The following is a 22,272-nucleotide window of genomic DNA, read 5'->3' as shown; positions in this document are numbered from 1 at the left end:
CATCAGTTTCTGCATCCACTCAAACCCCCACAACATGTAATGTGGCCATTCAGACTTCAGCAGTATTGGTTGCCCCAAAAACGAGGAAGCAAAAGAAAGCACAATTGAAATCCATTGTGGAGGAAGATGAAGAAGAGGAAGCAGAGGGTCCTTCTACCACAGAGCAGGGAGAGGTTGTTTCTGGAATAGAACAAGGTGATGACAAAGAAGAATCAGAGGAGGAAAAAGAGGGTCCTTCTACAGCTTCTCCCATAGCCCTTTCTAAACTCCTTCCACTGCTACCCCTGGATTCTACACCATAGCAATCAGTGGGTCCTTCTAAAACAAAGCGACCAGCAAAGGACAAGCTAATAGAATGCTCCTTATCTCTGAAGGAGCTGAGGACTGTGAAACAAGACTTTAGCTGTCCTGAAGGCAAGCCAATTGTCACTTGGCTCATTTGATGCTGAGACAATGGGGCTAATAGTTTGGACTTAGATGGCAGTGAAGTCAGTCAGTTGGAATCCCTGGCCAGAGATGGTGGCATTGATAAGGCAATTGCAAAGAAGAAACCAAGTCAAAGCATCTGGAGAAGAATTTTGTCAGCAGTAAAAATCAGGTACCCTTTAAAAGATGATATTGTAATAGATAATGGTCAAGGTTGTTGAACAAATCGAGTAGGGTTCAATCATATTATGCATATCGTTGTAAGAAGTAATCGCGCTTGTGCAAGTTTCATTATATTTTGTAAAAAATAGTAGCTAAGCCAATGGCCGGATGCCGGACCCCAACCAAGCCAATGGCCGGATGGTGCAACAGATAACAGAGCGCCCAAATAGTGCAACAGATAACAGAGCGCCCAGATGGTGCAACAGATAACAGAACTCCAGAGGCAGAAACACCAAGCGACACCCAGCAACATCTTTCACTGTCGACTAGCCAACCAGGAGCTAACTCGTCAGGGTGTCCCAGCGCGTGAACAAGTGTATAACATATATAAGCACATATGAAAAGTTGAGTTTTGTGCCATTGGTGGAACTGAGCTTCCCCCGGTCACCCAGCGCTGTTTTGCCTAATTACCGCTTGCTTTAAATTCGCTTGCTTAATAAAATTAATTAATTGGCTCAAAGACTCGTCTTCATTTATAACATATCATATGCCACCCAACCAAATGGACTACTATGGAGAGAGGTATTAGGTATCTGAGAGAACTGGCTGTGCGAGAGATAATTTACAGTGACCCACAGACAATTATAGATCCTGATGAAGTGCCATGTACCCGAGGTATAATGCAGAAGTTTGTGCAGAGCACACCACCGTCTTGCGCCCACACTTAAGGATTACTCACCCTTTCAAAGGACGTTCTATCAACTGTGGGTGAAGTAGCAGACATGTTGCAGCAGTATGAAGACAGTCTTTCTTCTCCTCTACAAGCCTGTGTTGCAGCTGTGGAGAAACAGTGAGACAAACTGTCCAAGAAGGAGGACAGAACCTACTCGTCACATACACGGGCCTGAGCCACAGATACTGGGAAGAGATGACCTTCTGCAGCATCAGCCCGAGACAAATGCAACATGTCACGAGGTGAATTATGTTTTTTTCTGCATGACCAGGGAGAAGATATGAGTAATTGGCATGGCAAGCCCACTGCTGACCTACAGGAACGAGTACGTGAGTTGAAAAAGAAAGCTCCCGAGAGAAAAACTGCCCAGTTTCCAGTGGGAGGCTTTCCAGCCAGAGTAGGAGGGATTCTTGTGTCTCTCTACCAGACACTGTGCAAAGCACAGTGGGGCCCTGCCTCTAGCCAGGTGGAGGAGAGGGACAATGACAACAGACTTTATTGAACTCTGTGGATTCGGTGTCCTGTGTTGGGTATTGATAAGGATCATGGCTGAAAGCATTGTGGGGAGACTAGTTCAGCCAGGAGATGACATATTCAGAGCAGGGGGAACTGCGATCTGCATATCAACAATGAGCCACAGATCAGGCTGGCTGACCCACCAGAGATGGAGGATGTGCTGGAGGGCACATAGCCCCATCTCCTGATATGCCCAGTTCGGCAAACAAAGGGGAAAAGCTGAGACCCTTTAACATGGCCCGGGACTTGTGGAGACTTGTTGATCTTTTGCAATCACCACTTCCCCCTGGATTTTCTGCATGACACAAAGGGGCAAAGCGGAGACCCCTCAAGGTGGCCCAGGACTTGTCCAGACTTGTCCCTCTTTCGAAATCACCACTTTCCCCGCCCCAGACTTTCCTCTACTCTGGGAGCTATAAAAAGCTCACCTAAAACAGCACAGGTAGGGAATACCAGTTCGGCCTCACCAGAGGGGCCTACCAGTCTCACCGAAGGAAATACCAGCTTGGCCTCACCAAGGGAATCCAGCACCCTGAGGACCCTCACTCTGAACCAGACATTGGAGGACGCTGTGCTCCTGACCCCAGCATCCTTGCCGTGGAACACCGAGGCCACACATCATCATACAAGTCCTGTCATCCACACTACGGGACCGTAAGAGACTGGATCACTCCTTTCTTCCTTTCTCTCTGCTCTTTCCTTCCCTCCTTTTCTCTATACCCCCATTTCTTTGTCTCTCCTTCCATATATATATCACTCTCTCTCTCTCTCTCCCTTATACCTTAGTTTTCCTTCCCTCTCTACCACTCTCTTTCTCTCTTTCCCTCTTGAACATATAAGGATAACACCATCTTTAAGCTCTGCTGTTGATTTCTGGTTAAATTTCATATTATAGCTACTGATGGTTGCCAATACACCGCTCGTAGTAGGATTTTTGCTGTTAATGTGTTGATAAGTTCCGTTATGCTTTTGCCAAGTCACTATTCGCTGTAACCAATATTCCAACAAGTACTTTTAGTAAAACTCACAATTGAATTGGACCCCGGAGGTGATTGTCTGTCATTCACTTCACATAACCGCGCAGAATTAACCCAGAGTTAACTCATACCTGGTCTCATCTGTTGAGTCAGGGCGCGTGTCGCGTCTAGAGTTAACTCATCCCTCATCCCATCTGTTGGGACGGAACAGCCTGGTGCGTCAGAACCACATGAGTATAAAGCCCTGGTAGACACTGGTGCACAATGTACAATGATGCCATTGAATCATAAAGGGTCAGTATCTGTCAGTATTGAAGGCTGAGGGACCCTGTTTTGACTGGTCCAGATGCTCCATGCATCCTTGGTATAGACTACCTAAGGAGTGGGTATTTTAAGGACCCAAAAGGGTATCGATGGGCCTTTGGTATAGCAGCTGTAGAGACTGAGAACATTAAACAGCTGTCTAATTTGCCTGGTCTTTCTGATGACCCTTCTGTTGTAGGAATGCTTAAGGTCAAAGAGCAACAGGTGCCATTTGCTACCATGATGGTGCACAGATGACAATACCGCACCAACCGAGATTCCCTGATCCCCATTCATAAACTGACAGCTAGAGAGTCAAGGAGTGATCAGTAAGACTCGCTCACCTTTCAATAGTCTTATATGGCCTATTCCAAAGCCTAATGGAGAATGGAGACTGACTGTAGATTATCGTGGCCTAAATGAAGTTACGCCACCATTAAGTGCTGCCGTGCCGGACATGTTAGAACTGCAATATGAACTGGAGTCAAAGGCAGTCAAGTGGTATGCCACAATTTACATTGCTAATGCATTTTTCTCTGTTCCTTTGGCAGTAGAATGCAGGCCACTGTTTGCTTTTACCTGGAGGGGTATCCAGTACACCTGGATTTGACTGCCCCAGGGGTGGAAACACAGCCATGGACTGATCCAGACTGCACTGGAACAAGGTAAAGCTCCAGAACACCTGCAGTACATTGATGACATCATTGTATGGGGTGATACAGCAGCAGAAGTCTTCAAGAAAGGTGAGAGAATAATTCAAATTCTTTTGAAAGCTGGTTTTGCCATAAAGAGAGGTAAGGTCAAGGGACCTGCCCGAGAGATTCAGTTTCTGGGAATTAAATGGCAAGATGGGCGTCACCAGATCCCAATAGATAAATCAAACATCATGCATGTCCTTAAATATTCAAAAAGGCTCTTAATGGGTACTAAGCATTTTAGATATAGAATCAGAAAAATGTAGGTTTGGAAGGCGTTTCAAAAGGTCACCTAAGCCCATCTCTGCATACAGGCAATATGAAATATACTGAAGTCCATCCCTGAGAGATATTTGCTAAACCTCTTCTTAAAACTTCTATAATGAAAATGTAAAAACTCCCATGGGAAGCATATTTTAGTGTTTCACTATCCTTATAGTTGGATAGTTTATCTTACCTATCTTTGCTACAAATATAGGCTAGTTATGAGGATATTAAGAGAAACTTCCCAATTTTAATGGTCATGAAGTACCTCCAAGACTAACTAGAGAAGCCATTATAATTTTCAAAGACATTCTGGTATTTGATACACATAAAATTATTTGGTTATAAAACTGAAATAAGAATTGCTTTATATGGATTCAATTTAACTTAAAACTCTTAAATCAACAGGATTTAGGTGTACAGCTGATGTCAAGTGACAATCCTGGATTGTGTGGTATACCTTCAAATTAGTAGTTCAAAACCCAGCAGAAAAAAATATCATTTATAAGAAAAATTTTCTTGCATTTTAAAAACAGGGGTGGTGTTCTCTATTCTACTCCAATGCAAAGTCTTGACTTAAAAAAAAATCACATAATCTCTCTCTATCTGTTTCATCTTTAAAAGGATATCACCTCTTCCAAAAAGATATTTTAGTATTGGCTTTTAAACTAATCTAAATTGATTTCTGTCTGCTGACAGTATCTCATTTCTGTTCATAAACAGTGCATGACATATGCTGAAATTCAGGTAAAAACCAGATTCACTTCAATATCAGATGAAGTACAAAAGCCACAGATGTGATAATGATACCTAAAATCAGAAATCAGTAGTAAAATAAGTCTATATGAATAAGGGTCATAGATTTTAGGCATTTACTAAGTCAATAAGAATAAGGTTCACAGATGTTAGACTTTAGGCACTTACTAGGTGTTAAGTCACAAGAATGATATTTGTTAAGATAAGCAGGAGAAGGGTAGGAGACGCCCTTGCTCTCAGAAGAAAAGGTGGCGACACCAGTGCAAGCAGGTTACTAGCTGAATAACAAAGGAATTTAATACATATGCAAAGAATTTTTGGAAATGTAATGAATATGTGTGATCTGTGGATTTAACTTGTGTCTGGGAATTGTTCGGGGCCCCCCACTAGGCAGAATGATCCCCGTGGGTGTGCCAGCTCATCAGTAAAGGTGATGCTTGCTTTTAAAACCTCCAAAATGGGTTTTAGAAGTTTCTTCAATTAGCTGATTTTACAGTATCAGTACAGTCTGCAACTGTGTTAAAGATACCGTAAAGTTAAATTGCTCTATGTCAGTGCTTCCTGAAATCAGGGCATTTTGAATCCTGATTACCAATTATTTAGAATACTAACTTTAGAATAGTCAAGTTAAGATACAACAAAACTGAGATACCATTTAATGGTTCATTCAGTCACACACAAAATGGCAAATGTTATATTCTCTCCTAAGCATTTCTATGTTGAACCAAATCTCATCTAAATTCAGGCTATAATTTTAAAGGTTTTAGAACAAACCATATTCACATCAAAAAGACTTGAGGCAGCAAATGTCCAGGTTTCCATATAATACTTTTTCTACTATGATAGAGAAATTTATTGTCATGGGATTTTTGCAATATTTTCCCTTGATAATATTTTTTAAAAATAAATAATGCATTAAGATTTCAAATAGAATTAAAGTTTCATCTTATAGTCACTATTTCACATTCTACATTATTTTCCCCTATTAAAAGTGATTTTTGTAAAACAAAACATTTTAAAAAAATCCAATATTTTTTCAGGCTTGCAGCTGTGAAAACAATTACACTGCTTGCTTTCTGGAAATACCCTGCTTTTAACCTTGTTATGCACCTGAGATGTGTGAAACTATTTCAGACCTAGGGCCTGATCCTGCTGTGATTATAAACATCCTACAACAGCCATTTGTCAGTGATAAAGAAGAGTGAATATTGGAGGTGTAAGATTCTGCTGGATCAAGCCTTAAGTGTACGCACATTATACAATGCATTATAAGGTGACATCTCAAAATAAAATACACTGGTTTTATGTAATGCAGAAGTAACACATACAATTTACATATAGCAATAATTTATTCTGAAGTGTTCACTTTAGCGTCTGTTGAGATATCACCCATGTCTCATTAATAGAAGAGCAGCCACGTCACCTCAAGTACCAGAATATACAACAAGTTACAGCATAGCAAAAACATTCTACTTACTTTAAGATAAAATCTAGTTCAAGTAGAATAATTTTGTTCAAGGTTTTACGGTTACACAGTTGTCCATTTTTTTGTGGAGCACAAAGAAAGTGTAAATTGTTACATCATAACTATCTATGCACATTATGTGACTGCAGAAATGTTAATCATTACTTCAGAAAATGAACCATCAGTTCTATTCATGCAGAAAAGCAGACTGGTGCCATCTGATAAATTAGAGTTTTGGAATCAGAGTAATTTGTTGCACCTGAGGAAGAATACTGAGGATCATTCATTATTTGAGGAATTTCTTTTATTTTTCTCCAAGTACCTTTTGCTGATGCTTGACTTTCTTTACTTTGCTTGTGTCTAGAAACAGAACTTCCATGTTGCTTTTCATTTTCACTTTTTGTCTTTTCACTGGATTCTAAAGAAGCTGACAGAATTGAGGAAGAACTTTCAGTTCTTTGCCAAGTGCTCACTTGAGGAAGAGATGAGGAATGCTTGCTATGTTCACGCTTCCATGTTCCTGATCTATTGATTGGCAATCTAGATGAACTCTCAGAATGAGAATGGGCTATGTCATGACATTTTGCTGGTCTCCCATCATATTCTACAGAAGGATTCAGATTAGGGGGTACATTTTGCCAACCACTAGTCTGAGCAGTTAAATGAGTGGATAAAGACATATTGGGAAGAGATGGACTTAAAACTGGAGTCTGTATTTGGGACCTAGTGGGAGAGCCTGACCTGTAAGGAGACAGAGATTCGAATGAAGCAGGCTCTTCTAATTTCTGTCTTAGAGCTGAACTCGAAGCTTCTTTAATAAAAGTGGACTGACGAACCAGAACAGGTCTTTCAGATCTGTCAGATTCACTTCCGTTAGATTTTGTGGTTGACATTCTAGATAGTTCAGCCTTTTTGTTTGATCCACCACTATTGAGAATTTGGTTTAATCCTTCTGAAGCAGATTCACTTCTGGGAATGCCACTAATATTCTTGATTCCCTTATTTTCAGATTCTACTTTTTTAGACTCCAATGTACTCTTCTCCCCTGGCTTAAGAATTAGGAAAGTTTTAGGTTGGCTTCTGCCTGTTGGGTATTTTTGGCAAACTTGTGTCCTATTACTTGGTTGCTGATTTGAAGACTGTTCTCTATTAGTAGTGTCTTCAGTTTCTATTGTCTTCGCTTTTCCTTTTCGCAATTCTGCCTTCCCCCTTGAAAGGTCAACATCATCATCATCAAAATCTAAAGAACTTAGGGAATCATTCAGTGAAAAGCAATAAGGAGTTCCCTCAATAGGCATATAATAATGAAGGGAATCAAATGCAAAGCTTCCTTTTACACGCTCTTAATTATTTGGAAATTTGTCATTAAAATATCTTGAATTATTTTTAAGATTCTGTTTCTTTGTGTCTTTGTTCTCTGAATAGCTTATTTCATCATTAATATAGCTTTTAGGCTCTGTGTTTTTTCTTACACATGCTCTATATTCATTATTTTGGGGAATGGGCTTTACTGGTGATGTTGGCTTTTTTTATCACATTCTGACTGATTTTTGTTACTTACAGATAAAGATGCTTGTTGAATTTGATCCATTATCTTCTTCACTCTGAAAGGTTTGTGACTTTTTCCTTTTGGCATAGCTGAGTTAATACATTTGACCAGAATATCACCCTCTTCTGTTTTGTCATCATTCAGTCCTGGGGCAGTCCTAGTTGAACTTTTTGCTCTCCAAGAGTCATCTGTACTTATACCTTCTGTAGGAATGGTGCCTCTCTTTTCAAACTCCCCTGACTCTGCCCTTGTACCCGCGTTCTCTACATTGGCCAAGTCATTTGGTAGTGATTCTATTGTGAGGCCACTCAAAGATGTAGCTGTTGAAAAAATTATTGGTGTATCCTCAACAAAATATACATGTGGCATATCATCTCCAGGTGTAAAACTCACACGCTTTTGGGATTGCAATCCAGTTTGTGAAGGCAAAAGTTCGTAAACTGGCAGTTGGCTTGGTTTTCTGGTTACAGGAGATATTTTTGAAGCAGATGCTTGAGAAGGCTTTTTGGCTTTACGTGAAGATTTTGTTGGCATTGCAGAAATAATACATTCTTCCAATATTTCAATATCATCACCATCAGAATAATCCATAATGTCTTTTTCTGCTTCAGTAGGCTTCTCTGCTTTCTTCTCTTGGTTATCCTTTGTATCATGTGGCTGTTCAGGTTCTGCTTCATTTCCATGTTCATTTTCATGTATAGGAGGCATTATTCTTAACTCTACATCTTTCTGTACAAACAGTTCATTAAGACTCAGACCACCTAGGCTAGAAGAGCAAGAAAATCCATCCGGTGTACTTTCTGTGGCAAAATGTAATAATGTATCAGCATCTGACAGCACCTGAACCCGTTGAACAGCTTCATTTATAGCTACCTGTCTAGGACCAGACTTTCTTTTCTGCATTAGGTACTTTGCCTTTAGCTACTTCACTCTTTATTTGAGCTCCTTGAGCAGGGGATGGAGTTTTACTTCTGCTTGGAGTCATTGTTTGTCCAGGGCTGTCTGGAAGATCAGTGAGACTTATAATACCACTTACCATTCCACTGCAAGGCTCACTTTGAACCGAACTAGCAATTGAATGACTTTCAAAGCTATCCAGGGAACTTACAGAAGTACATCTGCTAAACATGAGTGGAGTCTCCTGCACATAATGTTCTGGTGGACTTTTAGGAGTGTGTGCGCCACTCTTTGAAGGAGATTTGGCACCTGAAGAAAATTCAACAACTTTATGTCTAGAAGAGTCAGAAGGAGATAAACTAGGAGTCTGAAGTCTACTAGATTTTGTTCTGATGTGCTGAGATGATGATGCAACTTCACTTACTGCATCTTCTGTAGGCAGAATCCCATTGTTTTCCTTTAGTTCTGCTTTCTGTAATGTGTCATTAGCATCTGTCACATGTGTGGACTGAACATGTCCTATTTCATCTTCAGCTGATGACAAAGATGACAAAGAGCTACACCTTGAAAAACATATTGGTGTATCTTTCACATAGTAAGTTTGTATAGTTTCCCGATTAATAGAGGGAGTCTTACAGGAGGCAGTCTTTTGAGCATGACTGCTTCTACTCTGTGCAGAACTTGGGTGAAGCTGATTCTGTTTCTCTGAACTACCTGAAGGGGTTGATACATTCTCACAGCTTGAGGAAATATGGCCAGTTTTAGTGCTTTGCACTGATGAACTGTTTGAAAAAGTAAAAGATGGTTTCTGAGAAGAGGGAGGAACTTCTGTTGAATATTTTAGACTATAATCAATAGGCTGATCAACATGATGTTCCTCTTCATTGTACTTTATGCTATAATTGGTTGGTCTATCTTCTTCATCTTTTGTGTTGTTCCTTCTCAGAATAGCGTTCACTATAGTTGGTTGGCTTATTATCATAATCATCAACCTGGCACAAGGACTGGCTTACTTTCTGATTCATTCCAAGAGTTGAGCCTACTCTGCTCTGCTCTGAGCGATTGGATCCTCTTGATCTAAAAGAAGAAACACACCCTTGCTGTCCAAAAGGTGACTGATATTTCATCCGCTTCTCATCTTCACTTTCAGTGTACATGAAATAAGTTTCATTTTGGCTCCTTAACTGCCTTTGTTCATTTTGTTTTATTTCATAATGTTTTATATGCTTAGGCCTTGCCCATCTTTCATTCTGAAAGGGACTTTGCTTTCCAGAATTTAAATGTTCATCTGAATATTTAAGACTATAATTAATAGGAGTGTCTAGCTCTTCATCATTGTCATCCTTATGATTTGCACTATGTATCTTATGTGCCAAGTCAGCTTGGTATTGACCATAACTATGAAATTTACTTTCATCATCTTCTGAATAAGATTCAATGGAAGGTTTCATTTGACCTCTTTTACCATAGCCATCACTGCTGCTGACATTATTTATACTATCATTTGAAGCTCTCTTGTATTCCAGTTTTGTGTAAAGCATACGACATGTCCTGTTTGAATTCTCAGATTTAGGAAAGCATGTATTTGAGTGAGTATGGGCAGCAGCTGTTCTTCTTGGGACATTTCTATCTTCTGTCAAACAGTGCATTTCAGGAGTGGAACAAGAACTTCTGTCTTCTTGTGGAATATGCATGCTTGCTACTTCTTCCATAACTTTGGCAATCTGAGCTGCAGCAGTAATCTGCATTCCTGTTCTCTTAGAGAAGTTCCCAGTATTCTCTGTAGCTGGATGATAGCTATTTAAACCTACTGCTCCATCCTTATTGAGACTTCTGTCTTTCTGAGATTGAGAGTTTTCTATGTTTCCTCTGTTAGAGGAAGAGGAGACGGGAAATACTGTAGCATTTAAATATGGTGAAAGTACAGTCGTATGACCAGTATTAAAACTCTCTGATGTGCAAATCCCATCATCATGTCGCCTGGAATCCAAAACATATTCATTATATATATTTTGCTTATGTCTCTGCTTATTATGGTGAGATGCTTTTGGGCTTAAATCTATGTTGTCAAAAATCTCTGATAAATGCTAAGCATCTAATTCTGCTTCCAGTGCCTTTTGTTTTCTAACATGAAGAGATGGTAAGCTTGATCCTGGAGAAATAATGTTGGCATCCTTATATTTTGCTGGCCTATTTGTCGTCAGGTTTCTTAGAGCTGCAGCACTGCCCATTGCTATCATTTTGTGGTTTGAGTGAATGAGATTTTTGAGCATGCTCACTACTCCCATGTCCCACAGTGCCTCCTGATCTTTTGCATTTCGTGCAGAAAGATTCCACAGGGTCCCACATGCATTACTGACTATTGTCAAACTGTGTGACTTCAAATGCTGTAACAAGGTTTGTAAGCAGCTGTTCTCTCGCAAGATTTGCCTGGTGTTGAGTGATCAAAACCAAAAATCAGTAAGTGGCATTTCAAAAGGATAAGAGACAAAAGAAAACAAAAATCTATTGTGCTGTAGGCAAGCTTAACCCATAGTAAGGATAATTATTAATTCTTCAGTGCAAATTTACCTTATTTTTTCATCAGGTTTTCATCTGAATGTTAATCAAATCCCATACAAATATGGACAGTTTGCTCACACACTATCCTCTCCATATAAACCATTCCAGGTGGCTGATAGTAACTTATTAATTTCCTCTCTCTTTCCAGGAAAAGCTTTTAGTACAATTAATCATTTAACAAGCAGCAGATATATTAATCCTTTTGCATATTCCTGTTATCTAAATTAAATACTTGCCTTATCATGTCAATTAAAAAATGAATGCTTAATTATTATACTTAAAACATGCATTCATATTAAGCCTTGGTCATACAAACTATTGAATATACTTTTGGTACCACAACTATAAAAATAGAAAGTATATTCACCTGTGGTCCTCATTAGTAGCAATTAAGCTAGAAACATTTCTTAATATTTTTCCTCCACTTTCTATGATGGCTAAAGTATTTGTTTGGCTCTGGTATGTCAGTGTACCAACTAGAAATGCAAGAGCACCATCAACAGCACGTATATCACCTTTGTTCTCAGTACAGTGTGCTGACAAATTCCATAAGGCACTGAAGACACTTTTTAGTGTGGATTCCTAGGAGAATAATAAAATGACAGAATTAGAGATTTTTCAACTATTGATCACAAGCCCTCAGAAGTATGCAAGTTAACTTCAAGGAGGTAGTCACAAACTTGTTTTTCTATCTCTCATGGATGCAAAGATAGCTTTGAAAATGTGAACCAAGAATAACCTAAAGAAGTATTTCCCACTGAACCTGCACAACGTCTAAAAATACAGCTCGGAGACACAAACTGCCTCACTTACTCTAATCCAGATTTGCAAATCACAGAATTCATTGACCATGGAATTTAGCTTCTTTCCAGTTCACTGTAGAATTTTATTTTTGATTGGCATGAAATCTCTGCTGTGTTGTATGTTGATGACCAATGTTTTGCTTTCTGTTTTACTGCATGTGCCACTATTTCTCTAGCTTTTCTTCACAAATGAGAATTATGTTTCAGGCTCTGCTTTCTGTGCTGATAAACTAGAGGCAAGCAGCAGTGCACACATATCTACTTTTGTTTGCTTCTCTCTCATTTCCTCAGCTATGGTTTTCCTATTGATTGCCAGAAAGTTTCAGAAGTATGCACCACAATACTTGTCAGCTGCCATAACAGGAAAAAGTTTGTAGATTAGCTGTCAGGGGACACTGGGATGGAATATAATCCTGGTGGGATATCAAGTAGACATCTCTAGAATTACATCCACAAAACCAGAAAATGGTCTTATTAAAACTGAAAAATTATTAAAAAGGCTATTGGAACAGCATAGCTCATTAAACTGAAGTGTGAAAGCTATCAGTCCTTGTAAATAAAACTACAGAAACACTAGTATTTCCCAGATGTCGTTGCTACGTTGTGATCTGTTGCCCATTTAACTCAAAACAATTCTCTTCTTCAAAGGAAAGTACCTGAAACACTGCAACTATTTGACTAATTGCTTATGTCAAAAAGGGGTAACAATATTTGTGTTTTATGTAAAATTAATGCAATCTGTCCAAAATTTATCTCATAAACATTTATACGTGATACCTTCTTAACTTCTAAAGCACATTCCATCAGTGCTTTCACACTTCCAACTTCATGTAGAGGTTTTTTACTGTTTACATCTGCTCGTCAGGACAAGTTCCTCAAAACACTTGCAAGGACCTGGAAAACATGAAAGAAAAATAACGTTATCTCAAAAATAGCTACTCCTTTAGTAAGCTATCAGCATTTCCTCCTGGATTTCTGGAACACTACAGAACTCAGTAACAGTGACAATGTTCAGCTGTTGAACTAGCTATTTTGCTGAAATTCACTTTTTGTTCTATTGCCAGCTAGACTGTCCTAAGATTTCAGTATGAAGTTTGATCAGAGATACTGGCATTTGTATATAAATAAATAAAGATTTGAAAGCAGGTTCCCTGTTTTCCACATTGGCTGAAAAATTGGACCAAAAACTTACATTTGTGCTCTATTCTGATGCCTGTTGTACTTATTATGCAGTCTCAGGAGAGAGATTTATAAAATCTTTTTCTTCAGCTTTTTTTCACTTGTAAAATAGGACAATCATACTAACTTGTCCCTCAGAGGTATGGTGTGATTACCTTTATTAATGTTAATCAAACTCTTTGAATACACTACGTCTTTTATAATCAGAATAGTTATCCGTCAAAGATGGGTAGCCATTCAGTATAGGTTCTTGTTCTTGGCAGCAGCATGCTTCAAAGTGCAACTGTCAAGACAGTGGACAGTCATTAAATATTTAACTCCATCCATTTATGGGCTGCTGTAAGCATGTATAACCCTCATTAAATATATTTGATAGAAGACTTATCTATGGATGTTCTCATTGACGCAAAATCATATATCCTTGTAAGGTGATAAAAGCTCATCTGCATACCCACAAAGGAGCTCAGAGAGGCAATGGCAGGTGGGGGACCCAAACAATACCCTGCCCCAGGTACTCCCAGGCCCATCACAGTGTAGTCATTACCACTTAGAAGAATGAATCCTGTCTGCAATTGCTAACCTAAAGATATGTAAATCCTGTTAGTTTCAGGTCAGTCTATTCCTCTGACATAGATAAGAGTGATTTGGAGAACCTCCCTATTAGGAACTACAGGGACTACTGTCCTTGCAGTGTAGACATTCTGGAGCCTGGACAATTAGTTGAGTCTTGTTTAACATATATCTTAAGACTGTTAGATAAAGTGTCCTTTAGCTGAACTTTGCTCATTATATGTTCATTATAAAGCAAAAAATCACACCCCTAGGAGGGAAGACCCAAGCCCAGCCTGAGACCCCTCCTCAGGGAGCATACCTAGTGGTAAACTGATTGTGTAACCAATATGCAAATGTGTAGCCAATAATCTCTTTAGGACTCTGTGGAGGGGTTTTGATAGATAAAGATTTGTTGCTGAATTAGTCAGGCTCAAAGGAATCTCAAGGCCTCTTCGAGAAGCTGAGAACAGAATCTGCTGTGAGAAAGAGGGGCGTTCCTCAATCACTGAGGTCCTGGCATGGCGTGAATCATCGGACGTATCATCAGTGAGACTCCAGCGCATGGACAGCCCATGATACTCATTTAGCGAATCCATGCTTGGAGCGTGGACGCGTGATTAGAATATAGTTGCATATATAAGGAGGCTTGTTTCTGTAATAAATGGCTTTGCGTGATTCACATTGAATTGAAATGTTTGCTGAGTCCTTTATCGCTCCAACAAATGGTGACCCCGACGTGATACTCTGAATGGCGTACCACTAAGATCGGGGAAAAGCCTGGAGCAGCCAAGCCGGAGGCGGATCAGCTGGACTGAGAACCGGGCGGAGGCGTACAGACGTTCCGCAGATAAATTTTGTTGAAGGCGGCCCCGGAAAAGGTGAGCGGCTGGGAGCAGGAGGAGGGAAGAGTGAAGTTATGGGGCAAAGTATATCCTCGAGTGTCGAGGGTTAAGATTGCGGGGTGACAATAAAACCCTGGCAGATGTATTGTTAACCCCCTCTTCCCCCCCACTCCCCCCTTTTGCCCCTCCCTCTCCCCCCTTCCACTCAGGACAGGTGATCGGGAGAGAAAAAGAAGGACAGAGAGAAGAGAGTTAAAAAAATTAAAGATGTTTTACTAATGCTACTAATAAGAATAGAGAAAATAATACAAAATATACAAAACCAATCTTGAAAGTCTCAGCAACTGCAGAGCCAGCACCCAAAGTCCTGGATTAGACTCCACAGCCAACCAGAGCTGGATTCAGTCTCTCACTAGGCCTCAGTTCACAGGGACGACTAGCAAGGTCCTCTCCTAATGTCGGCCATAGGGAAAAAAAAGGGAAAAGGAACGAGATCCTCGTGATCTCCCATTTTATATGAAGTATTCACGTGAATGGAATGTTATACACAGTTGGTCAGTTGTTTCTCGTCACCCCTCTCGCGAGATGTCCATCCATGCTTATCAATAAGTTTGCATTCCATTGCTAGGTTTTACCAAAACATGTGTCTGGTTCTCCAGGAAAATGCAGTTAATATGAAGGCTTTAGCTGACAGGCAAAATTCACTGAAAGAGAAACTTGTTTTTTAACAAAACCAGGACATCGAGGAACAAGCTATAGTTAAACTCCTCTTGCATATTCTCTCTATGAGAGGACTTAAATAGGAAGAAAGTAACATATGTAGACTATTAATTTGGTGTAGAATTAAGGGCTACCCGGGAGAAAACGAGAAGGCTTTTAAACGTTAACTTTGGGACGATAAAGGGCAGAAATTATGGAATAAGGTCAGCAATGGAGATGATAAAGAAACTAAATCATTAGCGACTCCATGGAAGCTTATAATTTCCACCTTAAAAGACTTCAAGGCTGAGTGAGCTACAGTTGCTGGAATTTTTTCAGCATTGCAGCCTGATAACAAACCTAAAAATGACTGTGAAGTTTACCCGGATCATGTCTTTTGACCCCCTCCCCACTCCATCCCCTGTTGTGCCATCGGCACCCCCGATGATACAGTAGTCTGCGGCAGGGGGAGGAAAATTACCGAGTGGATGGCCTTCTGTACCATCACACGACCCTAAAGAGACCAAGAAGTCCAAAGAACTGGAGTCAGACAATTTGTCAAAAGAACTGGTGAAAGCTGAAAATGCTAAAGCCGTAAATAAGTGTAATATCAGTCCTTTTACTGATTCCTGTCCGCCTTTACCGCCTTCTACTCCTCTAACTCCTACAAGAAAGTAGAAGGAGTCGCCGGATAAGAACTGGGCAAAAGAACTGTGTGAAAGATCAGATCAGCTATTAGCGAGTGAATCCAACAGTCAGCAACGCGGTCATGCTGATCGTGACGGGAAAGGGGATGCGCTTGGGGACTTAGGTTATACGAATAATTATGATGCTAGAAAGTATTGGCGAGAATGTGCACTGTTCCGAACCCCCCTGTTACTAATGATTCTCCAGCACCGTTCAAGTCCGTGTTAGCTGATGACTCGGAAGACGATGAGGATTTGAAGCATTTTTCTTGAAAAGTTAAGTATGTGTACGAGTTGCCCCGAGATCAGATAAGAACCATGAAAAAAACTCAAGCAAAATTAGACCTATCCAATGTAACAGCTATAGATCATTTAGGACAGAACAATGGGGATTCGTTGAAAGGGGCAGGTATCCCACAACTCCTGGAAGAGACACTAATTGACACACCACAACTACAGACACGATAAGTTTCTGAAATCCTGAGGCAGTCAACAGATCTTGCATATCAAGCTATGAGAGCGGTGTCTGAAACCAACAAAGCAGCCAAATCATTTGCAACTATTAATCAGGGTCCCAATGAGAATTACATGCAATTTATTGACCATCTTCAAGAGGCCATCAGTAAGCAGGTTGAAAACTTAGAAGCTAAGGAAACACTAGTGTTGAGATTAGCAGTAGAGAATGCTAGTGTTTGCTATCAACGTGTTATTTGCGAGTTTTACAGTACATATTATGTGCTCCTGTGTATTGCCTCTCTGAAAATCAAGCAGCTTGTTAGGAATGTGAGTTAATTGTTTTACTAATTGTTTTTAAGTGCACCGTAAAACATTCTCCCTGCTTTTCCCGTTCACGCTGCAAGCAGCCCTCCCCCTCCCTCCCTCTTATCAAGGTTTTTACTTGCAAGATGGGGTCAGGAATAATTGTTTTCAGTTGTGTTCCTAAAAAATCAGTATTGGGAGGTGTTTTAAAACTTAGGAAAGCACTCGGAATTATAAGGAAGGAAGATCTTGTTAAATATTGAAATCAGTGTTGCCTGCTGTATAAGTTAAATGATTGGGAAAAGTGTCCAGAGAATACAATCTTGAAGTATAACACTTTGTTGTGATTAATGTTGTTTTTGAGGCCAGAAGAGCAGGACAAAATAAATCTCTACAAGAAATCATTAAATCATTTCAGACAGTTTTACAGGCAGGGCGATTTGAACTTCAACAAGCTGAGAGAATTAACTGATAACACACAGGTCAGAAAACTTGTTAAAGTCTGCAAGATGCTTTCCTTATTAACCTGTTTTCTTTGTGGGTATCTGTTTAAGCATGTTGCAATTTTGGTAGGTCTGTGCTATATGGTACAATAAGTTCACAGTCTGCTAAATCATCCGTTGACTCAAAATGTGCATTTTGTGATAATACAGAAGATCATGAGTAATTTAGTTCTTTACTGCGTGAATGTGATAGTAAAATTTTGTGTGTAGTAGCTGTTATTTTTCTCTCCAGCATGCTACCTTTATTCCAGCATTCAGACTTGCGCAACTCTGTGACAGGCTGTGTCTCATCTCGGTGTGGTGGATTTGGCTTTTCCATATGCATACCATGTAAAGAATCCTGGTTTTGGAATAACAGCTGTAGCGCACCAGATGAGACACTAAAAAAACCAAAACAAAACAGAAAAAAAAAAAGGCCTTGCCCAGTCCAGCTCGCTGCGGCGGCAGGGGAGCGGGTGTCGATGGGGCTCCAGTGCACACTGACCTATTTTGTCAGGGAGACCCAGAGGTACCTCCACCTGGCTGAGCAGTAAGCGGCCCACAGGTGCAATGCAAAAATTGAGATATTGTCTTAAATTAGTGTGACTGTGATCCATCTGCATATTTGAACTGGATATTTGGTTTTCACATCTGAGCTCAGTATTTTAGTTTGCATATTCATATTTGGTACCAAAAGAATCTTGTTTGGGGAGATAATTACAAAATGGGAACCGGTTCCACTGCTAAAATTCCACCTTGCTCCCCCTTAGGATGCATCCTTACACATTAGAGTAATTGCTTATATTGTTAGAAAAGCATTTAAATTGTTAAAATGCTATGATAGCTGTGAATTTGAAAGAGGTTGTATTTAAAAGTTGCTAGAATATTAACTGATTTGGATCTAGGAAAACAGAATAATGGATTTATGTTTATTATACTGGTTTATACTGTTTTTTGACATCTCTAAATAGTAAAAGGTAAATGGAGCTAAGGAATGTAACTATTGCTGAGCTACTTGAAATTGCATATAAAGTGTATTATGATTGGAATGAAATGGGAAAACAAAAGAGCAAAATATCCCAGGCCTGTGTGCAGCTCATTGTAACTGAGAAGTTTCCCAGAGCCTCCTACTTCGTACCAGCCATTATGCCAGCTGCGTGACCTTGGTTATATCTAAACTGCAGCAAGAAGAGAAAGAAAAAAAAAATGGAAAAACCTGGCTCCCCGCTTTTAAAGCAGTGAAAGGGAGGTTCTCGCTCCCCTGCACTGCAGCAATGTAATACTGAATAGAGCAGTCCGAGGGTGAAGTTTAAAGGCATCCTTAGCAGACCCATAGTTCTAATGAAACTGGAAAATTAAACCAAAAACTTGTTGATAGACTTATTCTGTGGTAATTAGTTGTAAGAGACTTCTTAGTAAATTCACCATGCTAGTTTTTGAGGTCATGGGAGAGAACGAAAGAAAGGCCATTTTTTGAGACCAATGGAATGCCAAATTTGGAACAAAGTTTAAATACATGAATTCTTATAGTTGCCAGAAAGTCCTATACCTCTCTTAGGTTAAGATTTGTTAAGTAAATTGTAAGCTCAAATAACGTTTTCTGAGAATTCTGTTTAGTTGCATGGCCTACAAGAAGCTGCTTGGATGGCGCAGATCTGCTTACTGCAAGTGAGAAATCTCCAAGGAAATTTCAAATGCTGTATTTCCACTCGTATTAACAGCCAATGTTTCGATAAAGCAAATACTACACTGATAGATCTGAAACAGGACTTCGATCCGGTAAGGGAAAATAATATCCAATAAATAGGACAACCAAAATGGAGTTAGAAACTTTGAGGAATAAATTTATGACAACCTTACAGGCTGACTGCATTCAATTGGACTTGCAGATTTGTCTATTTATAGCTACAACATAGAAACAACCTGTGGCTATTGTGGGACAGTATGATGAGATTGCTAGCAAACTGATATACCTACCGACTGTTATATACCAATTGTCACTCTGATAAAGAAAATGCGGGGAATGAATTTAAGTCTTAATAGACCATGATCCTTTTGTCATATATGTACCATTCGTGAAATTTAATTCTGATTTTTTTTTTATTTGTAATCTATGTCTTTATAAATTGCACTAGCCGGTTTTCTTAACAGCACAGCTTTTGGCATGCCTAAATGTAAATTGCTGCAGAACCTGCAAGTCTTTAACATCAGGTCATAGGCCATACTTGTATCTGGTCTGATCCTACATACTTGCAAAGTTTTTGTTGATGGTTCTGGGAAGTCTCATAAAGCTGTAGTGGTTTGGTGTGAAGATAACAATTGGCATCATTCTGTAAAAATTATTGAAGGTTCAACCCAATTAGCAGAACTTGACACAGCTTTACATTACTTAGAGCTTTTTAAGGAGGAACCTCTAAATTTGATTTGTGATTTTGAGTACGTAGTCAAGGTCCAATGCACATATCTGGTTCTGAACTTTGTTTGTTTGTTTGTTTGTTTGTTTTTTTAAAAAAGGGGGGAAGTAGGGGAAATACCACAAAAACAATTGTCAAAAGCATTGTATTTGATTAAATACTTTGCAAGTATGACCCAAGGCCATGCTAAATCAGAAAGAACCTACATTAGTTATGGTCAAATCACTAGTCAATTAAAAAGGCCACATCAATTGATAACCTGGGGAAAAGGTTATGTTTGTGTCATTACAGGCCAAGGATTGAAGTAGATTCAAAAAAGATTCAATGGATGCAGATGGACAGGAGGGAGATAAGTTGTGAGGACTGTTTCAGATGTAAACCATGGATCCCAATTCAGTGTTACAGATGCTCGCAGACCTGGTGGTCTAGAAGCCTATTAGCAAGCAGGTGGTGTACCTTCTGTGGAGAATGGCAATTTGAACAATCAGCAGGAGATCCAAAAGGGTGATATTATGATTAGATAGTTAATGCATAGATAAGGTAAAATTATGAGATATCTCTACCATAGTAATCGAAGTTTAGCAACTGATCAAGTTCTAGAAGGGATATTAAGGTTAAGCTATTGATCTTTTAAATAGGTTAAGATAACTTTTAAGATATTAATTCAATTATTAGTATATACTGATGGTATTAAGTATGTTACCCTATAAACTGCGCAGTTATAAATCTTTTAGGAATTTAAGAGAATATATTGTATTAACTTGTCTGGTTATTTTGAATCTATTAAAATAGTGTGTTAATAAGGTTGTCATGTTATAGTTGAATTAGTTTTTACATCTTATAGTTGAAATAAGTTTTGCATCAAATAGTTGAAATTAGTTTTCTTATGGTTGAATTAGTTTTCTGTTTTGCAAACTGTATCTAAGATTCTTAGTTTTGTAAACTATATAACTGTATCTAAGATTCTTGGTTTAGTAAACTGTATCTAAGATGCCGTATCCAAGATTTTTACCTTATTTTGAAGTTTTCGGACTGTGTCCAGGGAGATGTGCATTCAGGCATGGTCTTATATAACCGTACCCTATTCTTCTAGTTGACAAAGATTTATGATATATTCTCTTAAAACAGGTAACTTAGAAATAATCGAAAACATGCGAATGTTACTTAGCATCGGTTAGATAGACAGTTTGTGTTAGAATAGGTGTGGAATATGCTAATGGTTGTTAAGAGTTGTGATGAATATGTATGTAACTAAGTTGTATAAATGTAGTGAGTTTTGGATCGGTGGTCGAAGCCAGCTTTGGGTGTGAACCCCTGGTTTCCCAGCGCTGGAATAAAAGCACCGCATATAACTACGTCCGTGGTTATGTGTCCTTTTTGCCAACATTTTTGGCGACCCAGGTGGGACCTCGCGAGCACTGCTGAGGCGGATCGCGTCTTGATCCTGCTCCGGCTAGCACCGAGGTATTCTTGGGGAGCGCATCGGACGCGACCGACCCTCCGCTGCTCTCGACGGACCTCTGATTGGTAAGAAGGTGCTTTTATTTTGGATTTGGGGTACCCCATTTGTTTTGGTAGCCTGCCGGTCAGACGCGACGAAAGCCACGCTCGGTTGGGCAGGGAGCTCCCGTTTGGTAAAGCCTATAGGCGCCGTCCGTCAGACAGAGGGAAACCTCTGCAGGTTCGGCATTTGGTTAGGCGCCAATTAGTTTGTGTAGCTGAAAGGTTCAGCACTTGGTTAGGCGCCATTTGGTTTGGTTTGTGTATTTGCTGCAGGCTCGGCATCCTAATCTTGGTCTCTGAATTTGTTCTGGTCTGGTTCCTGTATTTGTTCCTGTATTTGGTGTGGTTCTTGTATTTGTTTCTGTACTTGTTCTGGTTCAGTTCCGTTCCTAGGTGTCATTTGGTCTGGTTCGTGTATTCGTGGCAGGTCCTGAACCTTGGTTTCTGATTCTATTTTGGTCTGGTTTTTGCATTAGTTTCTATATTTAAGCTGGTTCTTGTGTTTGTCTTTGTGTTTGTGTTAATTTGGTTTGGTTTCTGTATTTGGTTTGTGTGTCTGAGCTCAGTATTTTAGTTTGTATGTTTATATTTGGTACCAAAAGAATTCATTTGGGGAAATAATTACAAAATAAGAACCGGTTCTGTTACTAAAGTACCACCTTGCTCCCCCTTCAGATGCATCTGTACACATGAAAGTAAATTGAGTTATCTGTATTGCAGTTAGGCTTGTCCTGTGGATAGACTGATTTGGATCTAAAATTAATGTCAGGGATTGATGCTTAATGTGCTGTTGATTGATATTTGTAAGAAGTTACAAAAGGTAGCAGCTGAGGAATGTAACTATTGTTCAGCTAATTGGAATTACATATAAAGTTTATAATCACAGGAATTAAATGAAGAGAGAACAAGGGCAAAAGGAGCCCAAACCTGTGCCCGGCAGCTTCTCTTTGATAAGCTGCGGAGAGAAAAAAAAAAAAAGGGTAAAAAGCTGACTGTTTGCTAAAGCGGTGGAAAAGCAGGGGGGGGAGCGGCGGCTGCTAGAGCTGGA

General features: G+C 39.6%; 1 pseudogene across 1 annotated transcript in view; it reads right to left on the bottom strand.

The window, feature by feature from the left end:
* Positions 1-6,488: 6,488 nt before the first annotated feature.
* The window catches only part of LOC308051487 (adenomatous polyposis coli protein-like), a 30,809-nt pseudogene continuing 15,025 nt past the window's right edge, over positions 6,489-22,272 (bottom strand). Inside the window, exons 3-5 of the transcript in view lie at positions 12,886-13,002; positions 11,673-11,887; positions 6,489-11,173 (exon numbers count right to left, since the gene is read on the bottom strand). The product of the transcript in view is annotated as an adenomatous polyposis coli protein-like (transcript). The remainder of the gene's footprint in view (positions 11,174-11,672; positions 11,888-12,885; positions 13,003-22,272) is intronic.

The sequence above is a fragment of the Nesoenas mayeri genome, assembly GCF_963082525.1.
Source record: "Nesoenas mayeri genome assembly, contig: SUPER_W_unloc_1, whole genome shotgun sequence".
In the NCBI taxonomy this organism is placed as follows: Eukaryota; Metazoa; Chordata; class Aves; order Columbiformes; family Columbidae; genus Nesoenas; species Nesoenas mayeri.
This window is presented reverse-complemented; position numbering and strand designations above follow the sequence as displayed.